This window comes from Rhinolophus sinicus, chromosome 17, assembly GCF_057876585.1.
Source record: "Rhinolophus sinicus isolate RSI-liver-muscle chromosome 17, RSI-T2T, whole genome shotgun sequence".
NCBI lineage: Eukaryota > Metazoa > Chordata > Mammalia > Chiroptera > Rhinolophidae > Rhinolophus > Rhinolophus sinicus.
The window spans coordinates 131,437,563-131,463,923 of NC_142517.1; the positions used below are offsets into that span (position 1 = coordinate 131,437,563).

Genomic DNA, 26,361 nt, shown 5'->3' on the forward strand with positions numbered 1-26,361 from the left:
GAATTAAAGTATTAGAATACTGACTATGATGAATGATTTACAAGACTTGTTTTCGATCTGTTCCGCAGAGCTACTTTGTGCTCAAGGCCAATGGGAGTGAGCCTTCAGGGTCCTAGGTTAGTGAGAGGAGGAGGGGAGAGATGACCTGTCCTGGGAGGCTACTGCTCCCCACCCCGCTTTGAACTAATGTACATATTGGGGGGCTGCATAAGATTTCATTTGAAAGAATGTTTCTACTGTGTGTTGGTTTCCAGTGGCTGCTGTAATAAATTGCCACAAACTTGGTGACTTAAGAACAACAGAAATTTATTTTCTTGTGGTTCTGGAGGCCAGAAGTCTGAAACCAAGGTGTCAGCAGGACCATACTCTCTCTGGAGGCTCTAGCAGAGAATCCATTTCTTGTGTCCTCTAGTTTCTGGTGGCACTTCTTGGCTTGTGGCTGCATCTTTCTCTGCTCCATCTTCATATCACCTTCTCTTCTGTAGATGTGTGTCTAATCTCCCTCTGCCTCTGTATTATAAAGACAGTTGTGATGGTATTTAGGGTTAGCAGGGATAATCCAGGATAATCTCTGAATCTCAAAATCTTTGAATTAATAAAAAGTAGGTTTGTTATATTAAATTAATTAACTTAATTATAGCTGAAAAGACCCCTTTTCCAAATAAGGTCTTATTCACAGGTTCTAGGGATTAGAATATGTACACATCTTTTTGGAGACCACCATTCAGCTCACTACATGCTACTAAAAATGCTTGAACGTTTGTTGTCTTAAATGATAAACATGAAAAATTGGTTTAAACACAAAAGAAAATGGGCAGAGCCTCAACCTTTGGGGTGGGAGGCAGAGAAAGACAATTTTGCTGCAATTTGATGTTTAAATATTAGGTAGATAAAACAGATGGGAAGGTGATTTAAGTAGCACTAAAGGGGTAGCATGCATATTCATTCAGGGACTGGATGTAAGGCGGGTTCCCTTGGGGGCCATTGGCTTTCTTAGGGCTCCACCAGTAAAGGGTTAGTTAGCTCACTCACTCTCACTTAGTCTTCTTTCTTTCTTTCTTTTTTTAAACTTATTAAAAACTGTTTATTTTCCGTCAACCTTATTTCCATTTTGCATAGGAGTTTGTGGAAGAACAGCTTAGGGTCACTCAGTGCTTGGTCCTCCCCATTCCGTGGCCTGAGCAGTGGCGGCCACAGACCAAGCTTCAGTAGATGGCCAAGCACTCCCGTCTTCCGTAGGAAACTGCTGAGAGGGCACAGAGGGCACCTGCATGCCTTCAGACTCGTCTGTGACCGCAGGTTGAGCAGCCGTGAACTCAGGAGCTGGAGCAATCCAATCACCCTGAAATTCCCCCTTGGTCGCAGCCTTTCAGCAGCAGCCTGCTCTTCCTTTTCAATCTCCTCAGGGTCTCTGTGGAAGTAGAGGTCAGGCATGACCTCCCACAGGTGCTCACGGGTGATGGTGCCACGTATGCGCAGAACTTCCCAGACCAGCATCCACTACCTCAGACACACAGAGAGAGCTGTCTTGTTGCTGCAAGGGGTGGCGGTGTCCCCATAGCACAGAGGAGAGTCTGTGTTACACAGAGCAATGGTCAGCAGGTTAACATAAGACACCTCTGTGAGAGGCTGGTGGCCAGCCCTGGGATTGGTAACCACCAGAAGTCTCGGCTTTCGGAGGCTGCCAGGATCTGGTTAGTGAAGGTCCCAGGAGTGAAGCGACCAGCAATAGGAGTGGCTCCGGTGGCAGCAGCAAACTTCAGCACAGCTTGCTGGCTGGTATTCCTGGACAATATGACTCTGACATCAGCTGGGTATTCAATGGCAACAATGGCATGAGTTGCCAGCAGAAGCTTCTCCCAGGTTCTCTTCAGATTTATGATGTAGATGCCATCACTTTTCTATTCGTAGATGTACTATTCCATTTGGAAGTCAAGGCTGGTGCCACCTAAGTGGGTTCCTGCGGCAAGGAATTTGAGGACATCCTCCTCTTTCATTTGTAGGACATCAAGGGCTCCCAGACATTGTGAAAGATTTCCTTTACGTTATTTGGGAACCGGGAACAATGCCGTAGGGATCCCTCTCTGAAAAGTGCGGAAAGGGGCTCAGTCTTTTTTCTTGATCAACACTGAGCACTGATAATTTTGAAGAATGATCAGTGGCGCTCACCTGCATGTGGGGTGGTTCTTTAATAAAAGCTAGGCTTTATGAAAAGAGTAAAGGGAGTAGTCAAGAATGACCCTATCCCTAAGTACGCGTGACTAGAGCATTACTGTAAGCATAGCATACATATCAAAGATGTAGGTGATATCTATGTGATGTATGGGATTCTGATCTTATTCCCCATTTCCTTCTTGGTAAGGAATAAGTGAGAAACTTTGGGCATGTCTAAGGGAATGGTCTTTGTTTTGTCCCATTTTCTCTGTTGTACTGGTTTTCCTTTTGTAGTTAGTTAAGTATTTTATAGGGAGATACAAGTATATCGAGACCATATAAATATCCCATTCCTCATCGAACTTTCCTTTCTAGATTTAACATTCATGGACGATTTTTGTCTCAGATTTTGCTATGATGTTTTAAAATGAAGTTTTACTAATTTTACCGTTCCATCTATATTTCTTAGTTAGCATTATGTTAAAAGGAACTGCTTTCCCTTTTTCATGTTTAATTTCTTTGTTTATTATCTGTATATACTCATGGATTTTTATTTTATTTGATGGGTTATAGTCCATTAATGTTTGTATTTATTTTAATGTTCAGTTGTCCCAAATTTAGCCAGTGAGAACCCCTTCAAGCTCCTTCTTGTGTCCTTTTAACATGTTCTCATCATTCTATGAGCACTTCCTCAATTTTTTTGTACGAGATGCATCATAATTGTCTTGTACCTTCCCTGCCTCATCTCTGGAATCATCCTTTCCTCTAAGAAGCCTGGTTCCTTTTAGTAAGCAGCGGTAATTGCAAACATGTTCTGGAGCTGATTTTTTTTTTTTTTTTTTCCCCACAGCATGGCTACTATCTAAGAATTTAAAAATCTGTCATAGGTGGTATCTTAGACAGATGGAATTCAGGCTACTATCACAAGAACCATAGATTGGGTAGCTTATAAACAGCAAGAATTTATTTCTCACAGTTCTGGAGGCTGGAAGTCCAAAATTAGGGTGCCACATAGTTGTGTTCTGGTGAAGCTTTCTTCCAGGTTGCAGATAACTTCTACTTGTGCCCTATATGGTGGAAGGAACTAGGGAGGTCAGTGGGGTCTCTTTTATAAGAACACTAATCCCATTTATGAGAGTGGACTAGGTCCACTCTCATGACCTAGTCACCTCCCAGAAGTTCCACATTCTAATACCATCACCTTGGGAATTAGGATTTCAACATATGCATAATGGGGGGGGGGGGTGTACAAATATTCAGACCATAGCAGGTGGTCTGAGTGTGTCCCCCAGAAGCAGAACTTGAACCAAGAATTCAAGGGCAAGCTATTGATTTGGAAGGGCAGTGTTAGGTGAGAGTAAGGGAGAAAGAAAGGGTGACATCAGACTGGCTACCCCAGTAAGTCACCATGGAAAATGGTGCAAAACACATGCCTCAAAACTACCCTGGCCAAGGAGTGAGAAAGCTGGAGTGTTTATGCCCCACACCTGTCGGATGTTGGTCCAGGGCTGCTGGGTGGGGGTGGGGTAGTGGGGTAGGCATTCGTTCCCAGGACCTTCTAGCCTAGAAAGATGGCTGAAGTCAGGTTGGCTCGCACAGACATAGTGAGGAGGTTGGCGGGTTTGGACACCAACAAAGTCAGCTACAACAAGGCACTGGTACCACCAGGAAAGGGGAGTGAAGCTCACAGAAAGAAAGAGAGAAAAGCTTTGGGATTTCTGAAGGAGGGTACTCTGAGAGTCCTGGAGATTTCGACTCCAGTGGATGGAGCATTTTAGATAGGGGTCCTCAGGGCTTTCCGCACGAAGACCATCCTGGCTTTGACTGATACACCTCTCATTGTTCTCGCCTCAGAAACGCCCCAGGCATGGCCTCATCCACTCTTGAGACATTATTCTCTACCTGTTTGTACAGCTGGGCAAGTGACTTTGAAGAGGGTGGTGTTGGGAGTGTGGTGTGTGAGAGCAGGAGGAGTTATAATTTGGGCTGGAAAAATAGGAGGACGGGGGAACAGGACCTGTCTGACTTCTTACTTCACCTCACATGCAACACCTCAGCAATATTTATATCCCAAATCTGGCCGCCTCTTACTACAACCATCGCTCCACTCCAGTCCTGGCGGCCAACATCTCTCTTGTGGATCATTCCGATGGCCCCGTATGTATTCCGTTACCTCCACCCTCGGGTGGAGTGAGGACCTGTTACTGTGCTGCTCAGACTCTTACAGTGCCTTTCTGTTACCCCAAGGAGGAAACCCAGAGTCCTTCCCATGGCCAACAAGCATGGCGTCTGGTCTGCAGCTGCCTCTGCGGTCTCCTCCCTTAGCACTCTTTTCCTCCTTTTTTCTGCTTCATGATGCGAGGATATACCAGCTTATTTTCTCCATTGGCCTTTGTGTTGCATTTCCCACTGCTTGGAATGCTTTCTCACCAGAGTCGTATGGCTCCCTCTTTCCTTCCCTCCCTCTTCTCAGGACTTGGCTCCGGTATCACCTCCCCATCCACCCATCACTCTATCCCTCGATTCCACTTTACTTCAAAGCCCTATGGAAATAATGAAGACCACCCTCATGAGAACAAGAAAAGGCTTCTTTTCAGAGTTTGCTGTAGTGAGGGAGTCAGCCACCATCACTTGCATTTAGCAGAGACCCAAAGACAGGCAGAGGAGTGGGAAAGCTTTAGAATGGGATAAAGGGAAGGCCTCAGCTGTGCTCTGACTGGAGGCTGTAGTCCCAGGGAAGCTGGAGGCAGGCTAACTAGAAGCGGGTATCCTGTATTAGTTTGGGGTGCTTATTTGGCTTGATCATAAGTTAGAAGCAGAGACACAAGGTAGAGAAACTGCCAGTTGTTAATCAAGTCCTGGACATTTGGGGCTATTTATTATAGGAGTTATTGTTTTGCTTCCTGGACTGTCACTAGAGAGAGTTAGCAGTCTGACTTCTTTCGAGTGTGACTTACGGCAGACTGGCTTCCTGGGTTGTTTCCTGGGCAGGTTGCTGTAGGCCAGAATTCTGTTTTAATCTACAGTCTGGACATTGTCCACTTGTATATTCAGCCTGCTAACACTTACCGTTTACCAGATGGGATGCATATTTATTTTTCAAGTTTTTGACTGTCTTGCAAGAGAAGAGAAGGAGAGCTTGGTGGGGGCAGGAATCTAGTCTTATTACTGTTCCAATTCCAGCTCCTCAAACTGTCTGAGGCACATGGTGGGTACATAGTAAATGTGTTTTGAAAGACAGAATGGTGTTGCCTGATCCTTCCTCCGTGTAAATTTCTAGAAATAGAACTTTTTGAGTAAAGCTTTTGCTTTATTTGTTTTTCTTGCTTTATGAGCTGATTACCGTTTGGCATTTTGGACCAGGCCAACCACCACCTGGGGAAACGTGGAGAAAAGACCCATTTGGAGAACTCTGGGTTGGGATTCAGGGGAACAAACTCAAATGTCTGTAGGAGCGCGGCAGGTAAAAGAATGAACCAGCCTGGTGGGGTGGGAATGACAGAGAACAAAGAGTCTTTGTCCTGTGGAAAAATGGCCACCTCCCCTCAGCACTTACCAATTTTTAACATGTCATGAAATAGTGCCATTTGTGACAACATGGTTGGATCTTGAGATTATTATGCTAAGCGAAATAAGTCAGACAGAAAAAGTTGAGAACCATATGATTTCATTGATATGTGGGATATAAAACTGAAAGCAACAAAGGAACAAGACAAGCAAATAAAGAAATAAAAACTCATAGACACAGACAATAGTTTAGTGGTTACCAGAGGGTAAGGGGGGACGGGGGATAGAAGAGAGTAAATGAGGTCAAACATATGGTGATGGGAAGAGAACTGACTCTGGGTGGTGAACACATAATGTGATATATAGATGATGTATGACAGAATTTTACACTTGAAACCTATGTAACTTTACTATTGTCACCCCAATAAACTTCAATAATAATAATAATAATAATAAAAGAATGCATGCAGGTCTTCTATTTGTAGAAGCATATGACTTTTCAAAAGAAGATGGCATTCAGGAGTTTTATGTAAATACTTCCAATATTTAAATGTTAGCCACTAATAAAATACTATGTATGGGGGGAAAACAAACAGTTTTTGTAGGCCTCGTTTAATTCGCAGGTGGCCAGGCTTGGCCTTTGGTCTAGGTTGTCTCCTCAGATCCTCTCTGGAAGTCTCCCTTTCTCTGCTTTCCCTGACCTTCCCAAGATCAAGACCGATCGTATACGGAGAATAAAGCTTGTGTGGGCCCCCAAACTCTAGCCATTAGATATTACAAACTGGGTCTCGGCATACCAGTTGCCTTCCAAATGATTTTCTTCACTAGGAATCATCTGTAGGTCTGAGGAGGGTGATTACATGAGGCCATCTTGGCATCGAGCTGATTGTAACTGCAGCCGCAGGAGCCGTCTCCCTGATTAGAACTGAGATTCGGAAGCCACATGAATTAATAATGAGGTGATGGAGATAAAGAGTGACTCTGACAGCTCTTGCTTATGTTAAAAGAAGTTTAGGTGCTTTCCCTAACAATAACAACAAACCATTTCTCAAAACTTTAAATCACTGATTGGTACCTGGAGTAATTAAGTTCATTTTCCCAGAATAGGACCCTTTAGGAAAATCCTTTTCCTAAGCACCATTCGTTATAATTTGCATAGGATTAAAAGGTGAGGATTCTGGGCATTGCAGATTATAAAATGGGACAGGAAAGAACACAAAAGAGTTATTGGATGTTATATTCATAGCCAGTACTTAGAAGCCAAACAAAAATTATATGCAAAATGGACTTTCCCCACTCCAATTCCGGGGAAACACCAAAGTACAAACCACCTAGACTGATATTGTTTAATAAATTATTATCCTTGATTAAATCAAAACACAACAAAAAAAGCTGTCCAGTTTCTTCAGAAATGGGAAATAAACTATGGTTGGGTAAAGTTAGTATTTTGGCAAACTTTGTGGTGGTAGCAAATCCCATAATATTTGAAACTACTTAAAATTTTATTCCCCCCCAGCCCTGATTGAGCTAATTAGAAGCCAAGGGGAATTATGTGGGTAATGATGGGAACAGGGGAAGTATAAATATGCAGTGCAATTAGTGCCTGCTCTTTTTCTGTGTGATGCAATCTGGGAGCTCATGGGCGTGCAAAAGACTTGGAACAATAGGAACCACTGATACTCAAGCTGCTAGGGGAGTCCATAATTATGACACAATATCTCTCCAGCCTCTTGCATGCACAATGGTAGAATGGAATATGAGTAAATAAAAACCTGCAATTTTCTCCATGTATAATTCTTTATATCAATAGCATATTTCCTGGTCTTTCTCTCTCTCTCTCTCTCTCTCTCTCTCTCTCTCTCTTTCTCTCTTTCTCTCTCTCTCTCTCCCCCCAAGAAATAAATGTCCAAGAAGATAGACATTTATTTACTTGAACATTTTAGATACTATTAAAGAACTCCATCTCCATGGGAATAAATTTCGTTTGCAATCCATCAGTTAAATGAAAGGTTTTTTTATGTTATTATAAGTTGAAGAAAGCCATTCCAGAATGCCCTCCGCCTATCATATGCAGATTTCCTTGACTTTTCTTGCTATTTCTTTGTAAATTCATGTCAGGAAATAACGTATATTTTGTCGTTTACTCCTTATATATGTTAAGATTGTACCCAGGCTGGGCTGAGTACTCACGGAGTACTCAGATTGTACTCCCTGGGTTTGTGACCTGTGAAGTCTCACTGTTATAGTTGCAATTAAAGTTAGCATTATCCAATATAAAGATGAACAAGATTCTTGCTAATAATTTCCATATTTAATATATCTTTAGTTTTAGATGACATTTAATTTTAACGACTTTACATAGCAAATACAAGACACCTGGACAAGTGGAGAGACCACAGAACAAAGGAAGATGCTTTATATTTGAGGACCTTTAACATCACTTTTTTGCCTGCTTTTTGAACAGGGGGCCCAGAATTTGCATTTTGCCTCAGGTCCCATACATGATGTAGCTGGCTCTGTACTCAGGCACAGATAAATGGAATTCAGATTCATTTGCTCACTGAGCCATCATTTACTGACCATCTACTCAGTACACCAGGTGCAGGACAGACAGAAAAATGAAGGAACTGGTCTCGGCTTTGTAGGCCTTAGCACCTGGTTTTGGAAGACGTACCTGCGGGCAAGTTTGGTAGATACTAGTTCTAAGGCGCCTGGAGGCCCAAATTTGGGAGCAGGAGTGCAGTTCCAGTTATGCCTGATGATGGGACATCAGGAAAGAATTTGTAGGAGTGTTACTTCAGATTGAATCTGAATGCTCAAATTTGTAAGACAGTTTGGAGACATTCGCTTTGTTAAAATGAAGCCAAATACAGTAGTACCTCCGTTTTCGAATGTCTTCATTGACGAACATTTCGGTTTACGAACACCGTAAATATTATGGATCTATGGTATCATTAGATAGTAAAATTCATGCTAAATTTGCAGTTTTAGGGGTTGATTTTAAAGATCTAGAATGGATTAATCCTTTTGCGTTACTTTCTATGGGGAAACCGTGCCTCGGTGTTCGAACATTTCAGAACTCGAACGGATTTCTGGAACGGATTACGTTAGAAAACCGAGGTACCACTGTAATTAGAACAGCTTCACAGCAATTGGAGGCTTTCTAAACTGTTACTCCAACTTCGTGAGGGATGCTGAGCAGTTAGCCTTATTCGCATTTGAGATGACAACTGTATTCTGCTAGGATGTGTCAAAAGTAGTACTGCCATGCCACCCAAGTCATCTGATTTTAAATTCTTTCTGTTCCACTGTGTCCCAACTTTTTACTCCACCACAATCCCTCAATCCCAAATTCGACAACTGCTGTTACTTTGCTGTTACTCATAGTAAGAAATTAGGAAGTGATTTGCTGAAGACTTTTGTTTGTTTGTTTGTTTGTTTGTTTGGCTTCATAGTAAACTTATGTAAGGATTCTTTTAAAGAGAAAATTCTTCTAGTGCACTTAAGGTACAAAAACCATCTTCTCCATAACCACTACCGCCCTGAGTGAGGAAGGCCTGTATTTTGGAGCCAGCTTTCTGGTGTGGAAGTAGCACAAACAGGTTTGCAGTCAGGCCTGGGTGGAATCTGAGTCTGTCTTTGAAGAGCCATATGCCTCTGGAACTGTACCGAGCCTCCTTGAGCCTCAATTTCCTCATCTGTGAAATGGGGTTAGAAATGATTGCATCGAAGTGATATGGGGTGGGGTTAATGAAGTGAGGTCATAGAGTACCGAATAGATGCTGGGTCCTTAGTGAAAGTTGTTTCCTTTTCTTGAAACACAAAACATATTTTCATATCTTCTCACCTCTTTTTAAGGCTTTCACTGCTTATTTTATACCAATGGCCTATTTTATCTGTTTGATACTTGAGAAATTTCTCTGACTTCTAACTTTCTATTAATATATTGATAGAGAGAAAAATAAGACTTCAATTTCAGTATTTTATTTTTGTGTTCACTTTCTATTCCCATGGTGAAACCTCAGGGTACTAAGAATTTTGAGGGAGGTATCAGAATCATAGAGTTGAGTAGATTTATGATAGGCACTTTGGAGATCATCACAATAGCTGACTAAGAAAGAAGGCTTTGTTCTGGGGCAGGCACTATTCTGAGTACTTTTCGTGTATTACTTTGGTTAAATCTCACAAGGAGTCTTTGAGGAAAGTCTGTTATTGTTTTCACTTCATAGATAAGGAAACAGAAGCAAGGAGTTTGGCGACTTGTCCAATGTCACTTTGGCTGGCTCAAGACCCATTCTCTAACTGTTGTGTAAACTGCCTTAATTATGATGCATTCCAGATCCCCCCAAATTAATAGATGGCGGAGATCCACAAAGAATAATTGACTTTCTCATGGTCATTTAGCTGCGTAAATGTGGGGTCAGGCTTGGAACCCTAGGATCCTAACCCTGGGATCCTGACCCCTCCAGTCCAAGATTCTCTCCATCCCCCACAGAATTAGTGGTAGAACAAGCTCACAAGAAGCTCAAACTGGGAACCAGCTGAGCTAGATAATAATATTTCTATTCCTGTGTCTTTCATTAAAGATGCGTGATTTTTGTAATTCTTCCCTTTAACAGTCATTGCTATGTTTTGTTTTTCAGGAATCTGGGCAGGAGGAGATAAGCCAATACATCTACCTCTTGAGTCTACATTTAAAAATAATTATGGAGAACATGTGATGCTTCGGGAACTGTCAGGTGATGTGACATGTTCAAATCATACATTTTTACATTATTCAGTTCTAGTCTGGAGGAAATACCTATGTTTAGAGTAGAGAAAAGAGTGGGAAAAGAAAAGCCAAAAGTAGTTCACTTGTTTGTTCTATGGAAAATACCCAACCATTATTATATGAAGGTAGAAACAAATGAAATTTGGATCTATAGGTTAACCAAAATTTTTTATTGATTATACTTTCACTTTTCCAAAAAGAATTCTGTGTGTACAATGAGATTAGTCAATCAGTTTAGTAACCTATAGTGTAGCCTTGAAAATGAAGAGAAAGCTAAGGTGCCAGCTGTAAGGGATAGTGCTGTCGCTATAGTTGAACAAAACGTTGTGTCTAAACTTCCTGGGCACCATTCTTGTTCTCTTCAGAGTGGAAGGAACGTAACAGTGGTACTTAGGGGAGGAAGAGTTTATTTGAATGAAATTCCAGAGGCAGTTTCTCCCAAAGAGTGTGATTTAGGGAATATTAACCAGTAGCAAAACAGCCCCTGTATTAGTAACGGTTCTGCAGAGAAATAGGACAAGCAGGATAGCTATCTCTATCTTTATCTCTATCTCTCTATCTCTATGTCTGTCTCTATAGCTCAGTCTCTCTCATCTCTCTCTCCATCTCCATCTTATTTCTATCTCTTTCAAGAAATGTATGAGAGAGAGAGAGAGAGAGAGAGAGAGAGAGAGAGAGAGAGAGAGAGAGAGAGAGAGAGAGAGAGAGAATTTTTTCTTATTCAGCCTTTTTGTTCTATTCAGGCCTCCAACAGATTGGATGCGGTTCATCCACATTGGGGAAGATGGTCTGCTTTACTCAGTCTACTGATTCAAATGTTAATCTCATCCAGGGACACCCTCAGACACACCTAGAATAATGTTTAACCAAATATCTGGGTGCCTTGTGGCTGGTCACGTTGACACATAAAATTAACCATCACATCCCCCTCTTTTTCATACATAATCTTCTGCAGTTCTCTAATTCATGACACAGACAAGAATCAGGATTCTGTGCTAGTATAAATCTGTATTACAGGAAGAGTTCAAGTTTATAATTTACTTGTAATAAACAGTCAATGAGAGAAAATGAGACTGCTTTGGTGAACGCAAAAATATGCAGTAAGGGGTTACGGACGGCAGTGGCAATCTTTCATTAGCCTCAGGTCCCAGACTTCTGCATTGTGATTTGATTGCATAATACTGAGATGAATTCACAGATAAGTAGCTGTAAAATATAACTTTTTTTGGGAGCTTACCTTGATATAGCAGAATACATTTCTGTTAAACTCATTTGGAAGCTGGAAAGAGGAACAGTAGGAAATATTTGTTTCAGCATTAAATCAGTGATGATATCAGCTCATGTTTGACTTATAAGTTAAGGAAAAGCACTAAGGCCTTAGAACAAGTTGTAGAGAGCCTCCACATTATTTCTCTTTATGGTGCAGCTCTTATGGTGCCATCTGCAGCCGAAGAGAGAGCCTGGCTGGCCTGGCAGGCCTGGCATTTCAGTGGTGGACCTGAGGGCTGTTGTCATCCTATTTTTCTCTTATGTGATTTTTTATCCACAGGTCCAGATTTGTAACAAGTGCAGTATAAAACTACACACTTTCTGATTAATAACCTAGTTATTACTATTATTAGCTGATATTAACTGAGGGTTGCGTACTACTACTTACATGTACTGGGTACCTTTTTGAGTGGTGGTCTCTCTCTCTCTCTCTCTCTCACACACACACACACACACACACACACACACACACACACACACACACAATTTATCATCTCACAGTTCTGGAGGCTAGAAGTCTGAGACCAAGGTGTCGTTAAGGTTGATGCCTTCTGAGAGATATAATCGATTCTGTTCCAGGCCTGTCTTCTTGGCTTGTAGATGGTTGTCTTCTCCTTACGTCTTCACATCCATCGTCTTCTCTCTGTACAGATCTGTGTCCAGATTTCCTCTTCCTATAAGGATACTGGTCATATTGGATTAGGGCCCACCCTAACTGCTCTATTTTAACCTGGTTACCTCTGTAAAGATCCTGTCTACACATATGGTCACATTCTGAGGTACTGGGGGTTAGGACTTCAACATATGAATTTGTGGGGAACATAATTCAACCCATAATTATTTACATGTAGAAATATGTATGTGTGTGTGTGTGTGTGTGTGTGTGTGTGTGTGTGTATATATATATATATATATATATATATATATATATATATATATATATGTAGTATGTGGACAAATATGTATGTAGTATATATCTGTTTGTATATATGGATATACATATGTATGTGTGTCTATAGTATACACACTCACACACACACTCACACACACTTATTTAACCTCAGATCAAGCCTATGAGGTGGCTACTATGATTATTACCCTTCCAATTATGAGGACCCCGAGGCACAAAATCCAGTGCCCCACAGCTGTCAAGTTCAGGAGCTGAGATTTGAACCTGGGACCCTGGCTCCTGAGACTGTGCCCAGTTGCACCCAACAGTGAATTTTCCTGGTAGCACAAGGTAATGCATTGATAGACTGCAAGCGGTTAACGTTAGGGAGTTATTTTCTCTTTTTTAAAAATGAGTTTACTGAATTGTGAAAAGATGTGGAAATAATGCCTGAAAGAAAACTGCAGCCAGCACTCATGAAGGAGTTTGGAAAACCTCATGTACTTGAGATGCTTCCTAAGGCGGTGAAGGCCTGCCCTGAGCTGTGGCCTGTGGGCATGTGGGCTGCGCCTCTGCTTCGTTTGCCTGGCCTGCCAGTGGCCTGCATGCCCAAGCTCAGCTGCCTCTCTTATGACCCACCCTAAATATTCCTAAAGATAAATAAAAGCCACAAAGCAGTGACTGCTGACCCAAAGTGTGAAGACCCCATGTGGGACGTGGTAGGTGAGGTCAAGGGGCGAGAGAAGCAGGCCTTCAGCTGGCCCAGGTGTGGGATCATCCACAGAGACTTGCTCACACGCCTTCCTCTCTTCTCCTTCCTTCAGCGGGTGGCACCTACCTCAAAAAGCCATCAGTATGGTGTGGCAAGAAAGAACCAGCCACTAGGGATCTGACACTTTGGGCCGTAATCTGCTTCACAGTTGTCTTTCTGACCGAGGACAAACTATGTAACCTCACTGTTTTTCAGTTTCCTCAAGTGCCAAGCAGTACTCATTGACTAAATCGTGTTTCTGTTGACAGGTCTTTGTGGAGTGCCTCCCATGTGGTGGCCATTGCACGGCACATGCTCCCATGTGGTGGCCATTACACGGCACATGCCTCCCATGTGGTGGCCATTACAGGGCACATGCCTCCCATGTGGTGGCCATTGCACGGCACAGAAGTCTAAAACAAAGGGGTGATGAAGAGCATGGTCTCAGGAGCTAGCCCTCATGAGTTCTTAGCATAGCAGCTGACGAGTTGCCCCCTTGACAAGTGATTGAATCTCTTTCTTCCTCAGTTTCCTCATCTATAAAACAAGAATTATAATATTTATGGCCTCATGTGATTGTTATGAGGACTTACCAAGTCAATGTTCATAAAGATTTAGAGCCGAGATTGGCTCATTCATGCTGTGTTTATGAAATAATCAACCATTGCTGGCTTTAAAGAATTTATCCTGTCATGAGGTTGGAAAACCATGCTCATGAAATGAGGCATAATTGCTAAGCCAGCATCATACTGTTCTTGGAAAGGGTGTGAGTTGTGGATCTGGAAGAGACAGGGGCTGAGAAATTCAGAAGACAGAGGAAAAAGTCATTGGGTGCTCACTGTGTGCCAGGCGCTGAACTGAGGACTTTGCATGCATTTCCTCTTAACTGTGAAAATAATCCCATCTTCCCTATTGAGTAGCTGAAAACACTGGGGCTTTAAAGAGGTCAAGTCAGGCACTCAACATTGCAAGTGACAAAGCCAGGATTCCTTCAGGGCTGTGAGTCCTGGAGGAGGCCAGGTGGCCCAGATGGAGGCACCTGGACAACTGTGATGGGGACACAGTCCGGTGTTTTAAAAGGGTCCTGCAGCAGTTGCTTGTGCTGCTGCCTTTCCGAGGCTTCCTTAGACTTGGGGCCCTCGACAAGTGCTTCTTTTGGATTTTGCTCATTACTGAGCAGTAATCCAGTGTCAATATTTGACAGAGTGATTTGATTATACTTCGTTCCTGAGGCTTTAAAATAAGAACATGTTTTTTAAAAACATTAATAAATAACTTTTTTATCTTTCTATGTTTTTAACCACGCAGGATGCTGATAAGAGTTTTCCTTGAAGAGCCAGAATGATGCTCTCTGTTCATGGGTTTCTAAATCAGTGATGTTTTTGTTAATTGGAATTTGTTCTTTTTTTTGACCTTCCCCTAGCGTAGAACGTAAAATCTGAGGTTAGTCCTCTCCCATTGATGGATGGCACCCACGGGCAATACAAGCATTTTTCACTAGTCCGCTTTGTTTTTCCAGAAGTGTCTGAGTGGCCATTGCCTAAGTCTAAGGCACCCAGGGTCAACTTCTATTTATATGACAGATTCCTCATGTTTGCCTATTTCACCTGAAAATCTAACCCAGCGGAAATGTTACAGGATGTTGACCTTTAAACACTATGGATAAAATTGTGCTTCTTTTCCATGCTTAACAACAAAAACAGTGACCGAAATTATAACAATGGCTGCTACTCACTGAATGTTTGATACATTCCAGGCACCCTGTAAGGGGCCTTTTATGCATAATCTCATTTAGTTCTCCCAGTAGCCCTTTGAGCTAGGTGGTTTTTATGTCTCTGTTTTACAGGTGAGACAACTGAGGCTTAAGGAAGGTAAAGACCGTGCACAGGGTCACATGGCTAGATGTTGGTGGAATTCCACCCAGTCCTTCTGCCTCTGGAGTCAAATTCCTCAATGCTCCCTAAATGCAGATCTAGCAGCGAGCAGTCTTTGTATCTGAAGCTTTGCCAGAGGATTTGGAAAGACTTCTTGAAAAACGAAGTGGGGAAAAGAGAAGGAAAAAATGTCTTTTATTTTTTGAGCTTCTGTCTTGTACACTAGATATTTTTTATACTGCACTTCATTGAATTCTCGGAGCAATGCTGTAAGATATGCATTCGTGCCATAATTTACAGAGATTGACACTTTTCTGTGGTCACAGGGTTTGTAAGAAGTAGAGCTGATATGGACTTAAGCCTGTCTCCTTCCAGAGGCATATTTTCCCCACTTTGCTAACCTCCCTTCCTTACCCAATTGCAAGTGTGTGCATGTGTGCTGTGTGGATATATTAAAAACTTTGAACTTGTTTGCAGCTCCAAACAGTTACTCCCTCTGCTCTGTTTAAAAAATCTGGATGGGGATGGGTTCAGACACTGGCTTCACCTGGAAAGCCTTCTAACCGGCTTTGAATATATCTGCTTGTGCAAATACAGACTATTTTTGTCTGTAAGGCACATAAATCCCACCTAAAGAAGTTTAAATGATGAGGAAATGTACTATTCCTTATAATAGAGGACTGGAGGAAGGGCAGGCTCCAGGCACAGTACTCTAATCATTGGGATCATAGAGCTGTTTTTCTGCAAGTCTTCATGCTCCCCTGCTTACTCTTATCCGTGTATAGGCTCTGTCCTAAAAGGGGTCACCTGCAGTGTTTCAAGAGGACTGCCATTAACATCCAGGACAAGTGACTTCTTCATTCTGTGTGAGTGAGAGAAATCTCTCCCTCAATTGTGGACTAAATATTCCTTCTCTTCAGTCTGGTTGGGTCAGTTAGGTTGTTAGTTTAACCCTGGATCGATAACAGTCAACAATGGGAATACTCTATGCTGGTTGGCTCAAGCCAGGGTACCTAAACCAATCACTGACAAGAAGGGTAGGATTACTGTGATTGGCTAATACTACTCAGAACTTATTTCTATAGTCAGGACTGGTATGTAAACTGCCTGGGGAGAGGAATGAAATTCTAAATAAGGAAAATCTAGTACAGTTTGGACACGACCATTCAGAATGGACACTAGTTATAAACAACAGTAAGTCTGTCTGATGTGTACTAGTTGATTATCAATCCTAGATACCTATCAACAGTGCAGGTTCTCCTAAGAAGGAGGGAGGGAGAATGGATCTTGGGTAGCAGTCACCAGTGTGTACGAAGTCTGATACATGTCTATCTGCATGTGGGATAGAAATCTAAGGCACTCTTCCAGTCTGACAGCTCAATCTGTGATTAGGCAATCTTACTTTTAACTTGCTGTTTCAGTGAGGCTTATCCAAGAGGTGAGCCTAAATGTGACCTGATCCAGCCAAGTGCAACTCACTCCTGAGTAGGGACCTGATAACAAGTCAGTCCAAGGTGGGTCTCTGCTTAGTGCCAGAGCAACACATAACTTTGCTTAACACACAGGCAACGCGAGTAAACCTGGAGTGATCTCCTACCCAACTATAAGTTTTAAGAAGTGCTTAACCTGTCTTTTCTCTAGGTTACTCAGTCCTTACAATTCCAGACTCTATGGGAGCATAGGCAACTTAAATCAGCTACAGGTCTGATCACAGAAGATTTTAAGAGATGTAAAGTTATATCCCTTTCAAATGCAGGTGGTAACTCAAATGAGATTATAGAGAGATACCTTGTAAAAGCCCCTAATATACAGTAGATAAATAAGAATGATTTATAATGAGCTTATCAATTATTTGTATTTAACTCTTTGCTTTGACAGTGCTTATGGTGGCTTAACACCAGTGTGTTCTGCCAATTACTTTTAACCTTTCCCCCAGAAATCTTGTTTGCACTATTGATTTAGACTATCAATGCAGAGTCTGAAATAATGTTTTGGCCTTTTCGTGATTTTGCAAGGAAGATTGAAATTTTATGTGTTCGTCAGGTCGATTTTTTATTGAACACACCAGAAGGTGTTTGTTCTTTGGGTGCTAGTTATTTGCAAAGTCAGCTGGAAAGAAGAGTTGTGTTTTGCTATTATTATTATTATTATTTAAGGGAAAAGGTGGGAACTCGATCACTAGGATATATTAAATGGTAATGCAGTGGAACAGTTTGCACAACCCAAATGTGAACAAGCAAATCAATCCAGGGAAATAAACTCTCTCAAGATTGGCAGTGTGACCAAGTTGGAGGAGCCCTAGATCACAAGGACGCTTGGATTCTGCTCCTTGCTTTGTACCAGCAGTCTGTGTGACCTTGGACAAGTCACTTCACTGTTCTGAGCCTTAGCCAGCTCCTGTAGGATTTCACTAGCAGTGACAAACACTCATGGCCGCAGGGGCAAGACAGAAAATATATGTGAATAAAGAGGCCTGAGAAGAAAACCAAACAAAACAATAAAACCGAAAGCCAACAAAACCCCAACTTTAATGTGAGGCTGGTGGGGGCATAAAAGGGGTTGGCAGGGACTATGGCAGAGCACAGCCCACTATTTAGTTTCAAGCTGAATGTAGGCCTCCCATGACAGTTCCTCTGATGTTTGTTTCATTTTTTTTTAAGAAATGCTTTAAAATCTTGATTTTTATGTGAAATCTTTCAGTTCTTAAATTTTGGATGACACAATAAGCCTGCGTGGACCAATGCTCTGTGCACAAAATACTATTTTCTCCTGGGCTGAATTCAGCTTAGGGTTGCTAATTTGCAACCTCTAGACAAGATATACTTCCAAATCCATGCCAGGGACAGAATGCTGTTGCTCTGTGAGTTTACTGTAGAAAACCTCTTCAGAGTCACCCCAACTTCAAGTTGGAAGAGGGGTAGCGGCTATCTGGCTTGTCTCTCACATACCATTTCCTTGAGCATGCCTTGCAGCTGTTACCTAACCTCTGTTTAGCTGTTCCACAAGACGGACTGTTCTGCAAGGGACTCTGAAGCTGTCTCTTGTATCGAGAAGAAACCCCCATTGAACAACTTCTCTCATTGGTTCTAATTGTGTCATCTGGAGGAAAACGGAGCACATCTTTGATCTCTTGGGGCTACAGACCCAGATGAGCATGCTCCCATCCCCCAACACTGGCCAGGCAGCTGTTTTCTGGGCAGAGTCAGGGCTTTGGAAGGTCTTCTTAGAGCACTGAACCCTTGGGGAGTTGGAGATATATTTCTAAAAGAGAATTCAAATGAAACCCCTTCATGCAGTGGGTGGGACCCAAGTTTGGACATTTCCTGGCTGAGCCGTATTTCCCTGATGTGGGGAAAAGGGGAGGGGGGGCTGGGAGGCATGGACTGGAGAGCCACAGGTAGCCTGTTGGGAAGCACAAGGGGTGTGGCTGCAACATGCCTCTTATGCAGGGTCACCACTGGGAGATGTTCTCTAGGATGGGTCAGCTGGGAGAGTTGTTTTGTCCCAGCCCTGTGACCTGTGTCCACGTCTCACCTCATTGTAACCTGCAAACACTTTCTCCCCACACAGGACTGACTTGGGATCACTTCCTCCTGCCCAGCCCCTTGCCAGGCTCTGTAATGTAGCAGCAGAGACGGGGCTTTTGCTGGACTGGGGGGAGATGGGGAAGTGGCTGCGGCTTGTGTCAGCATGTTTTAGTGCAGGGGCTGCTCAGAGGCTGTGCCTACACGTGGGGCAGAGTCTTGAAGAGAAGCACAGGGGCTCAACTACTGTTCAGAGCTATTTCGTGGGTGGCGAAATGTTCTTTCTAAATGTGACTCTGCATTATAGTGGAGTCTTCATGACGGATTGCAAGAATAATCTTTCACATGCTCTGTGATTCGACCCATAAGGCCAGTACAGGGAAATTAACTAGGTGTAATAAATAATATAGAATCTGGTGAATATTTAGGGTCTGGTAATGATGATAAATCAGGTTTGAAATGTTCCTTGAGGAGATTGTGAGATTCTGAGAAATGAAGCCAGGAAGATTGATTAGAACCTATTGCCGCTCAGAAAATCTACTGTAAAAAATACAGGAGGTATTGCTAGGCTACGTAATAGGAAAGACGAATATAATCCACTTTGGCTTCTAAAAACCAAATGGGTGTAATCAACCAATGCCCTTGCTCTTATGGGCAAATGAATAGGAGAGCAAGAGACACCTCAAAGCACGAGGATAGTTGATTTGATGGGTGACAGCAAAAGAGAACACATTAGGCTTTCTCTATGGTCCTTACTTCCCTGGAAGGCTTATTTATTTATTTATTTATTTATTTATTTATTTATTTATTTGTTCGTTCGTTCGTTCGTTCGTTCCTTCATTTAGTTATTTATCTGTCCAATTTTAAGGAAAGACCCCTATTGAAGAAATAAAGATTATGTTTATAAGGATTTGTGCCACCAAAATTTATTTTTCCTGGGGGTCACATAGCTGTTTTTCAGCTCTTGATGGGAAGATTCATATCCTACATTTTGTACAGCTGAACTGAGTGGGTGTTTACGTTAAATACTTTGGTGATAAATCATCCCATTCGCCTAACTTGTTGGATGAATTTAGCAGTAATGTAAAATACCAACCAACCTTTGGGAAGTTACCTTGGAAGAGAGTGCTCTAATCCTGCAGCGTTTAGGGAAACACACACACACACACACACAAAAACACAAAACAAAACAAAACAAACAAAACAACAACAACAACAACAAAACAGCCAGGCAAAGTGTAGACTGTGACTAGAAGAGGAAGCATAAAGAACAACAACATGTGGGGAAGAACTATAGTTAATAGACCAGAGATAATTTATGATGTAACAGGAAGAAGATGGCTTAATAATTGGCTGTGTGACGTTGGGCAAGTTTCTTTCCTCTTCTGAGCCTCAGTTTCTGCGTGGGTAAAATGAGGGAGACCAAATTAGTATCTGGTGGGAATTAAAGGAGAAAATGTGCGACAGTGCTTAGCACTGGTGTGGCACATGGTGGCTCCAATCTCCCCACCAGGTGGCCTTCTGTATTCACAGATTCCTCGTTCATCCCTTACACATTAATGAGCATTTAATATTTGTTGGTTCATGTACAGAGGCAGGGAGTCAGAAAGCATTCTCTGAATCCCTGGTGGCAGGTACCTCCCTCAGCACTGCTCTCTGATCTCTTGTTTGGACCCAGGACGAATTGTGGGAGGGTGGTTGAGCATCACGCTGTGGGGAACGGATCTGGTGTGAGAGAGAATCTACTCGTCTCCCACGCATGCACACACATGGGAGCAGCGTGCCAGACAGACCCTGTAGTGCCTGTTCCAGTACTTTCTTTTCCTTCTGCCCCCACTTCCCAGAGTGAAGAGAATTGATGGTGGCTGTGGACGGAAAAGGGGCCACATATTAAACCTGACAAGCTCAGGAGACTGAAAATAACCACATAAGATGCTACAAACATAGAAATTCCTAACTAAGGTGGGCCATGGTGGGAAATCACAACCTTGGCTTGTAGCTTCCTTGACAAAGGTCCGTCTTCACCTTAAGTGATCCTATCTGTTGTCTTTTTCTATCTAAGATAACATACCCTTGGAATGTAATCCCTTTCCAGATCCCCCAGGGGCACAACCCACCATACTAGAGCAGGAAACTACAAAATCCCTCATTGTTATCTTGTTCCCCAAATACTGTCTCTATGTGCTGTAAAATGCTGTTAACTATCTTGTACCCACCAATGTACAAGAAGTGTGTGTCGCTCCATTTTGCTTTTTATCCAATCCCAGAGATTTCCCCGCTTTGCTTTTTCCCACCCCCTTAATTTACGACCAATGGGTTTCATGTAACCTTCCTCCTTTGATTCTAATGTATAAAATAAATTGCAAAACAGCCATTTTCCAGAGCATTTTCTCAATTCGTTGAGACTTTGCTTCCCGGCAATTGTCTCAGTTTGGCTCCAACAAACTCTTAAAAGCTTTCTGTTAGGCTGGATGTTTTTTCGTTGACGTGGTGAACCAGGTTCCAAATAAAAGACTAGAGATTTAAGAAGTTTTCCTTTCCTCCTTTTTAAATGTGAAGTATGAATAGAAATGTCGATCCTCTGTAAATAAATTGTTTGATTAAACAAGACATCAGTGTGCTCAGTGGTTAGACTTGCCAAGAAACACGAGGCAAGCTGGTAATGGTTTTCCTAATTTACTGGAGGATAAATAATGCAGGAAGCTCATCAGATTCATCTGCAGACAGATTTGAAAGAAAAGAATTTGATCCCCAAAGGTAGGGAAGTGGTGAAGGAGGAAAAATATTGCCATGAAGCTGATTTTACTGCTCGAGAAATTTGGAGCTGCAAAAAGCCATGTTAAAATCACATCACAAATCTGTCTTCAGCCAGAAAAGGAAATTGAAAGTTAAAGAGAAACTTCCCTCTCAGACTTGGTTCTATTAATCAGCTTCCATGCTGGGCAGTCTGTTTAAAGATTGGCCCATTAAGGCTACTGTGCATGAAGGAGGCCCTTCCCCAATGGGCCGTCCAGTTATGTGACTCCACTGTTTGATAGGAAGTGGATTATCATGAGAAGAATTCTCATCGGTGAACAGTGGTGTGTCACTGTAAGCGTTTCTAAAAATATGCATGCTGTCTTCAATTGGCTGCAAATGGTGGTGAATTGGGGGCACCAAGGTATTTTATGACAGATAAATATGCAGTTAAGACGCCCTGCTGTCCTTGAAAGTGGATGGAAGAGACAACTGACTTTGGAATGTGAATCATCGTATCACAGCCCTGGAATCTGTCTACAGTTATTTCTTTGAGGTGTAAAAGGATTAAACTATGATCACCCATTGACATCAGATTAATTTAGCACTGTCTTGAGAGGAGTGTGAATCTCAGGAGACCATCACGATCTCCCTACCTCCCCTCTTTCCTCCTTCCCCCCACTTCCTTCCTCTTACCCTCCCTCCCTCCTTTTCTTCCTTTTTCCCTTCTTTCCTCCCCTCCCTTTCTCTCTCCTCCCTTTCCCTTCTCTTCCTACAAATGTGTATAGGCAAAGTTCTAGGCTCTAGAAATATATCAGTGAACACCACAGAGAAAGTCCCTGCCCTTATGTTACTGGGCTTGCATTCAAATCTCTCTCTCTCTCAGGAGACAAATGCAAAAACAGATGTATTTTTGTTTATGTACACATAATTGTACATGTCAGTCTTCTTGTCACTTAAAGGCTTATCCCATGATCAGTTAGATATTAGAAGACTAAGTAGAGGCATTTGAGACCCCAAAGAGTTTTCGTGATGCTCCCCACCATTGCAAAGAGAGGTGAAGGGGGGCAAACTACGAAGTGTCTGCCCTTTGATTTCCATATATATGGTCCTGGGACACCTCTGAATAGGAGTGTCAAATGGCAGCCTGGTGCGCAGGAGGCAGTTGTTACTCTGATTCCAAAGGACTCCTGAAGAATTGAAGTATCCTCTAGGGGCAGGCATGTCTTTAATGTCAAGAATGCTAGGGTTTGGTTCAAGGCAGGTTAGTGCTGGAGGCCCCTTGAGGCTTAGCCTCACCTTAATTTGGGTCAGTGGTTCTCAAGGTGTGGTGGAGAGTAGGGAGCATTACTGTATGTCTGGGTCACTTAGTGTGTTGGTTATCTATTGCTGAGTAATACCAGGAGTCACCTGGCATCTTAATTAGCTCAGGTTGCTATAATCAGATACTGTAGACTGGGTGGCTTAAACAACCAACATTTATTTCTTACGGTTTTGGAGGCTGGAAGTCCAAGATCAGGGTGCCGGCTTGGTTGAGTTCTGGTGAGCACTCTCTTCTGGCTTGCAGACTGTTGGTTTCTCATTGTATCCTCACATGGCTGGGAAAAACGTGAGCTATGTCTCTGGCTTCCTTTTATAGGGCACTAATGCCATTCGTGAGGACTCTGCCCTCAGGACCTAGTCAATTCCCAAAGGTCCCACCTCCAAATCCCATCACTTTGGGGATTAGATTTCAACATGTGAATTTGGGAGGACACAAAAACATTCAGTCTGGAACACCTGGTGTATTTGTTTTCTATTGCTTTGTAACAAATTACCCCAAATTTAGCAGCTTAAAACAACTTACGTTCGTTACCTCACAGTTTTGTGGGTCAGGAGTCTGGGCAGGGCTCACCTAGATCTTCTGCTTCATTTCTCACAAGGCTGCCATCAAGACATTGACTGCCTGGGTTGTGGAAGAATCCATCTTCAAGCTCACTCAGGCTGTTGGCAGGATTCACGTCCTTGCGATTGTCAGGCTGAGGGGCAGGACTTTTTGCTGACAGAGGCTGAAGGCTGCTTCAGCAACTAAAGGCCACTGGTAGTTCACTGGGCTTTTCCAACATGGCCACTTACGTTAGCAAGCCAGCATGGAGAGACTCTGGAGTGAGTCTTCTAGCAAGATGGAGTCTTACATCATGTAACCTAATCATAGAAGTCTCATCTTTCAGCACTATCTTCTGATTTATTTTGGACTGTCTCACAATAGATTTTTCAAGGTAAAAGGAAAAAAGAAAAGACTAAGTAAAGGAAATGTAGCAGTGGTTTACCATTGCCTTCTACTGCTCAGTATATGGGTCCAAACCACATGTGCTCAGCAGAAGAAGCGCACTAACAGAATCGTAGTGCCAAAATATAATGTAAATAACATTCCTGATGGATTTAAAGTCCACATAAAAGACAGATTCGCACTGTTAAACTTAACCGAGAACCAGAAGAACTGTGGACTCAAATAGTAATATTAGGAAAGAATATAAAAAGATAAGGCCACAGTAAAAAAGGAAAGAAATTGAGATGCATAGATGAAGAAACACTGAAAATTGTTCAAGACAGGCAAAGAGGCAAAGTTAATGGTGGCAAAAGCAGGGTTAGAATCCTATATGCAGTTTTTCAATGACTATCATCACGTAGCAATAAAGAGAACTATTACAATAGTCAATGTAAGGAGATAGAACAACAAAAAAAGAAAGACAGGAGATGTATACCAGAAGATTGAGGAAATAAAGGGAAATTTAAAGCTAGATTACAGTGAAACCGCCATCAAGGAAGCACATTATCTGATGAGGAGAAAATAAAGGGAAGGTGGAAACAGTGTTCTGAAAACCTATACAGACGAGACAAAAGGATGACAGATACTTTAACAAGATTCTTATGAGAAAGAACCTATAATTCTAGAAAGAAAAGTGAAAGCGGACCTGAAAATATTGGGAAGAAGTAAATCACCAGGGATAGATGGGAAACCGATAGAATTATTTCAGGCCACAGAGACTGAATCTGTCAAAATCCTAACAAGAATATGTCAACAAAATGGAAAGCAATGGCTTCCAGACTGGAAACATCCAATATGCATCCCAGTCTTCAAGAAAGGAGATGCCAAGGAGAGCAGTAACTATAGGACCATTGGTCTAATTTCTCATGCAAGTAAAGTGATGCCCAAAGTGAAGCAACCAAGGCTTCTATCTTTTGTCTATGGAACAAGAAATGCTGGATGTTCAAGCTGGATTCAGAAAAGGAAAAGGCACTTGAGATTGAATTGTGAGCATTTGCTGGATGCTGGAGTTGTCCAAAGAATATCAGGAAAAGGTTAGCCTATGCTATCTAAGGCCTTTGGCTACATGGATCATGAAACGATATGTGTTGATTTGAAAGAAATGGTCATATCTCAGCACTTGATTGTTCTGCTGTAGAACCTGTATTGTGGGTAGGAAGCCGCTGTCAAGACAGAATGTAGAAAGGCAGAATGGTTTCCTCTAGGCAATGATGTCAGGGAAGGATGCATTTTGTCTCCCTATTTGTCTGATCTCTACGCAGAGCATAACATACAAAAAACTGGGCTAAATCCAGAAGAAAAAGGAATGAAAATTAGTGGAAGAAATATCAATAACTTACAATATGCAGATGATACCATATTACTGGCAGAAAGTAACAATGATTTGAAATGACATCTGATGAATGTGAAAAAAGAAAGTACCAAAGCAGTACTGCATTTGAACATCAAGAAGACCAAAAAAAAAAAAAACAAAAACAAAAAAACAAAAACAAACAAACCAAAAAAACAAAAACATGACAACAGAAGAAACTACACAACTTTAACATAGACAATGAAGACATCAAAATTGTTGAAGATTTTTCTTACGTTGGGTCAGTCATCAGTTCAAATGGAGACCGCTGCCAAGAAATCAAGAGAAGACTCAGAAGGGCAGCAGTTGAAGAATTAGAGAAGATCATCAAGAATAACGATGTGTCATTAGAGACCATGGCTAAGGTCATCCACACCCTTGTATTCCCAGTTGCTGTGTAGGGATGTGCAAGTTGGATAGTGAATAAAACTGGCAGTAAAAAGATGGACTCGTTTGAAATATGTTGTTGGAGGAGAGCTCTGTGGATACCCTGGACTGCCATAAAGATGATCAAGTGGGTCCTGGAGCAAATTAAGCCTGAAACATCACTGGAGGCAAAAATAACAAAACTGAAGCTGTCCTACCTCAGGGTTCTTTAGAAAAGACATAATCCTGGGGAAAATGGAAAGCAGCAGGGAAAGAGGAAGACCAAATATGAGATGGATTGACTCCATGAAAGAAGCTACAGACATGAGTCTACAGGAGCTGAGTAGGGCTGGGGATTGGACAGCGTGGACATCACTCTTTCATAAGGTTGCCAGGAGTCGGAGCCAATTCAGTGGCACATTGTAGCACACACAATCATAGCAATGAGATTCCATCACCTTTGTTAAATGTCATTGGTTGAGAAGCCAGTCATGGGTCCCGCCCATATTCCAGAGGAAGAGATTACACAAAAGTGTGAACCAGTAAGGGGAATGGGGCTAGAGGAACCATACCTGGTTTCCTGTTATAAATGCAGGTTGCTGGGCTCACTGAATCAGAATCAAAATTTCTGGGGCAGGGCCCAGGAATCTGCCTTGTAGCAACTCCCCAGATGAACAGCCCATTACGGTTGGAGATGCTGAGGGAGCCGAATGGGATAGCTAGAAGCCCCACTGAGAAATCGGGACCCCGGCGTTCTTTTCTGCCAGCGTTGCTGAGCTCCCCCAAGCCAGTTCTGGTGCTGCCTGGAGGGCACAGAGTGACGGACCTTTGAAGCCCAGGACTCCGCAGCCAGCCCAGCAT

At 42.4% G+C, this 26,361-nt stretch overlaps 1 pseudogene; it reads right to left on the bottom strand.

Annotated features, from left to right (window-relative positions):
* Positions 1 to 1,144: 1,144 nt before the first annotated feature.
* Positions 1,145 to 26,361, bottom strand: LOC109458690 (small ribosomal subunit protein uS2 pseudogene; annotated as a pseudogene).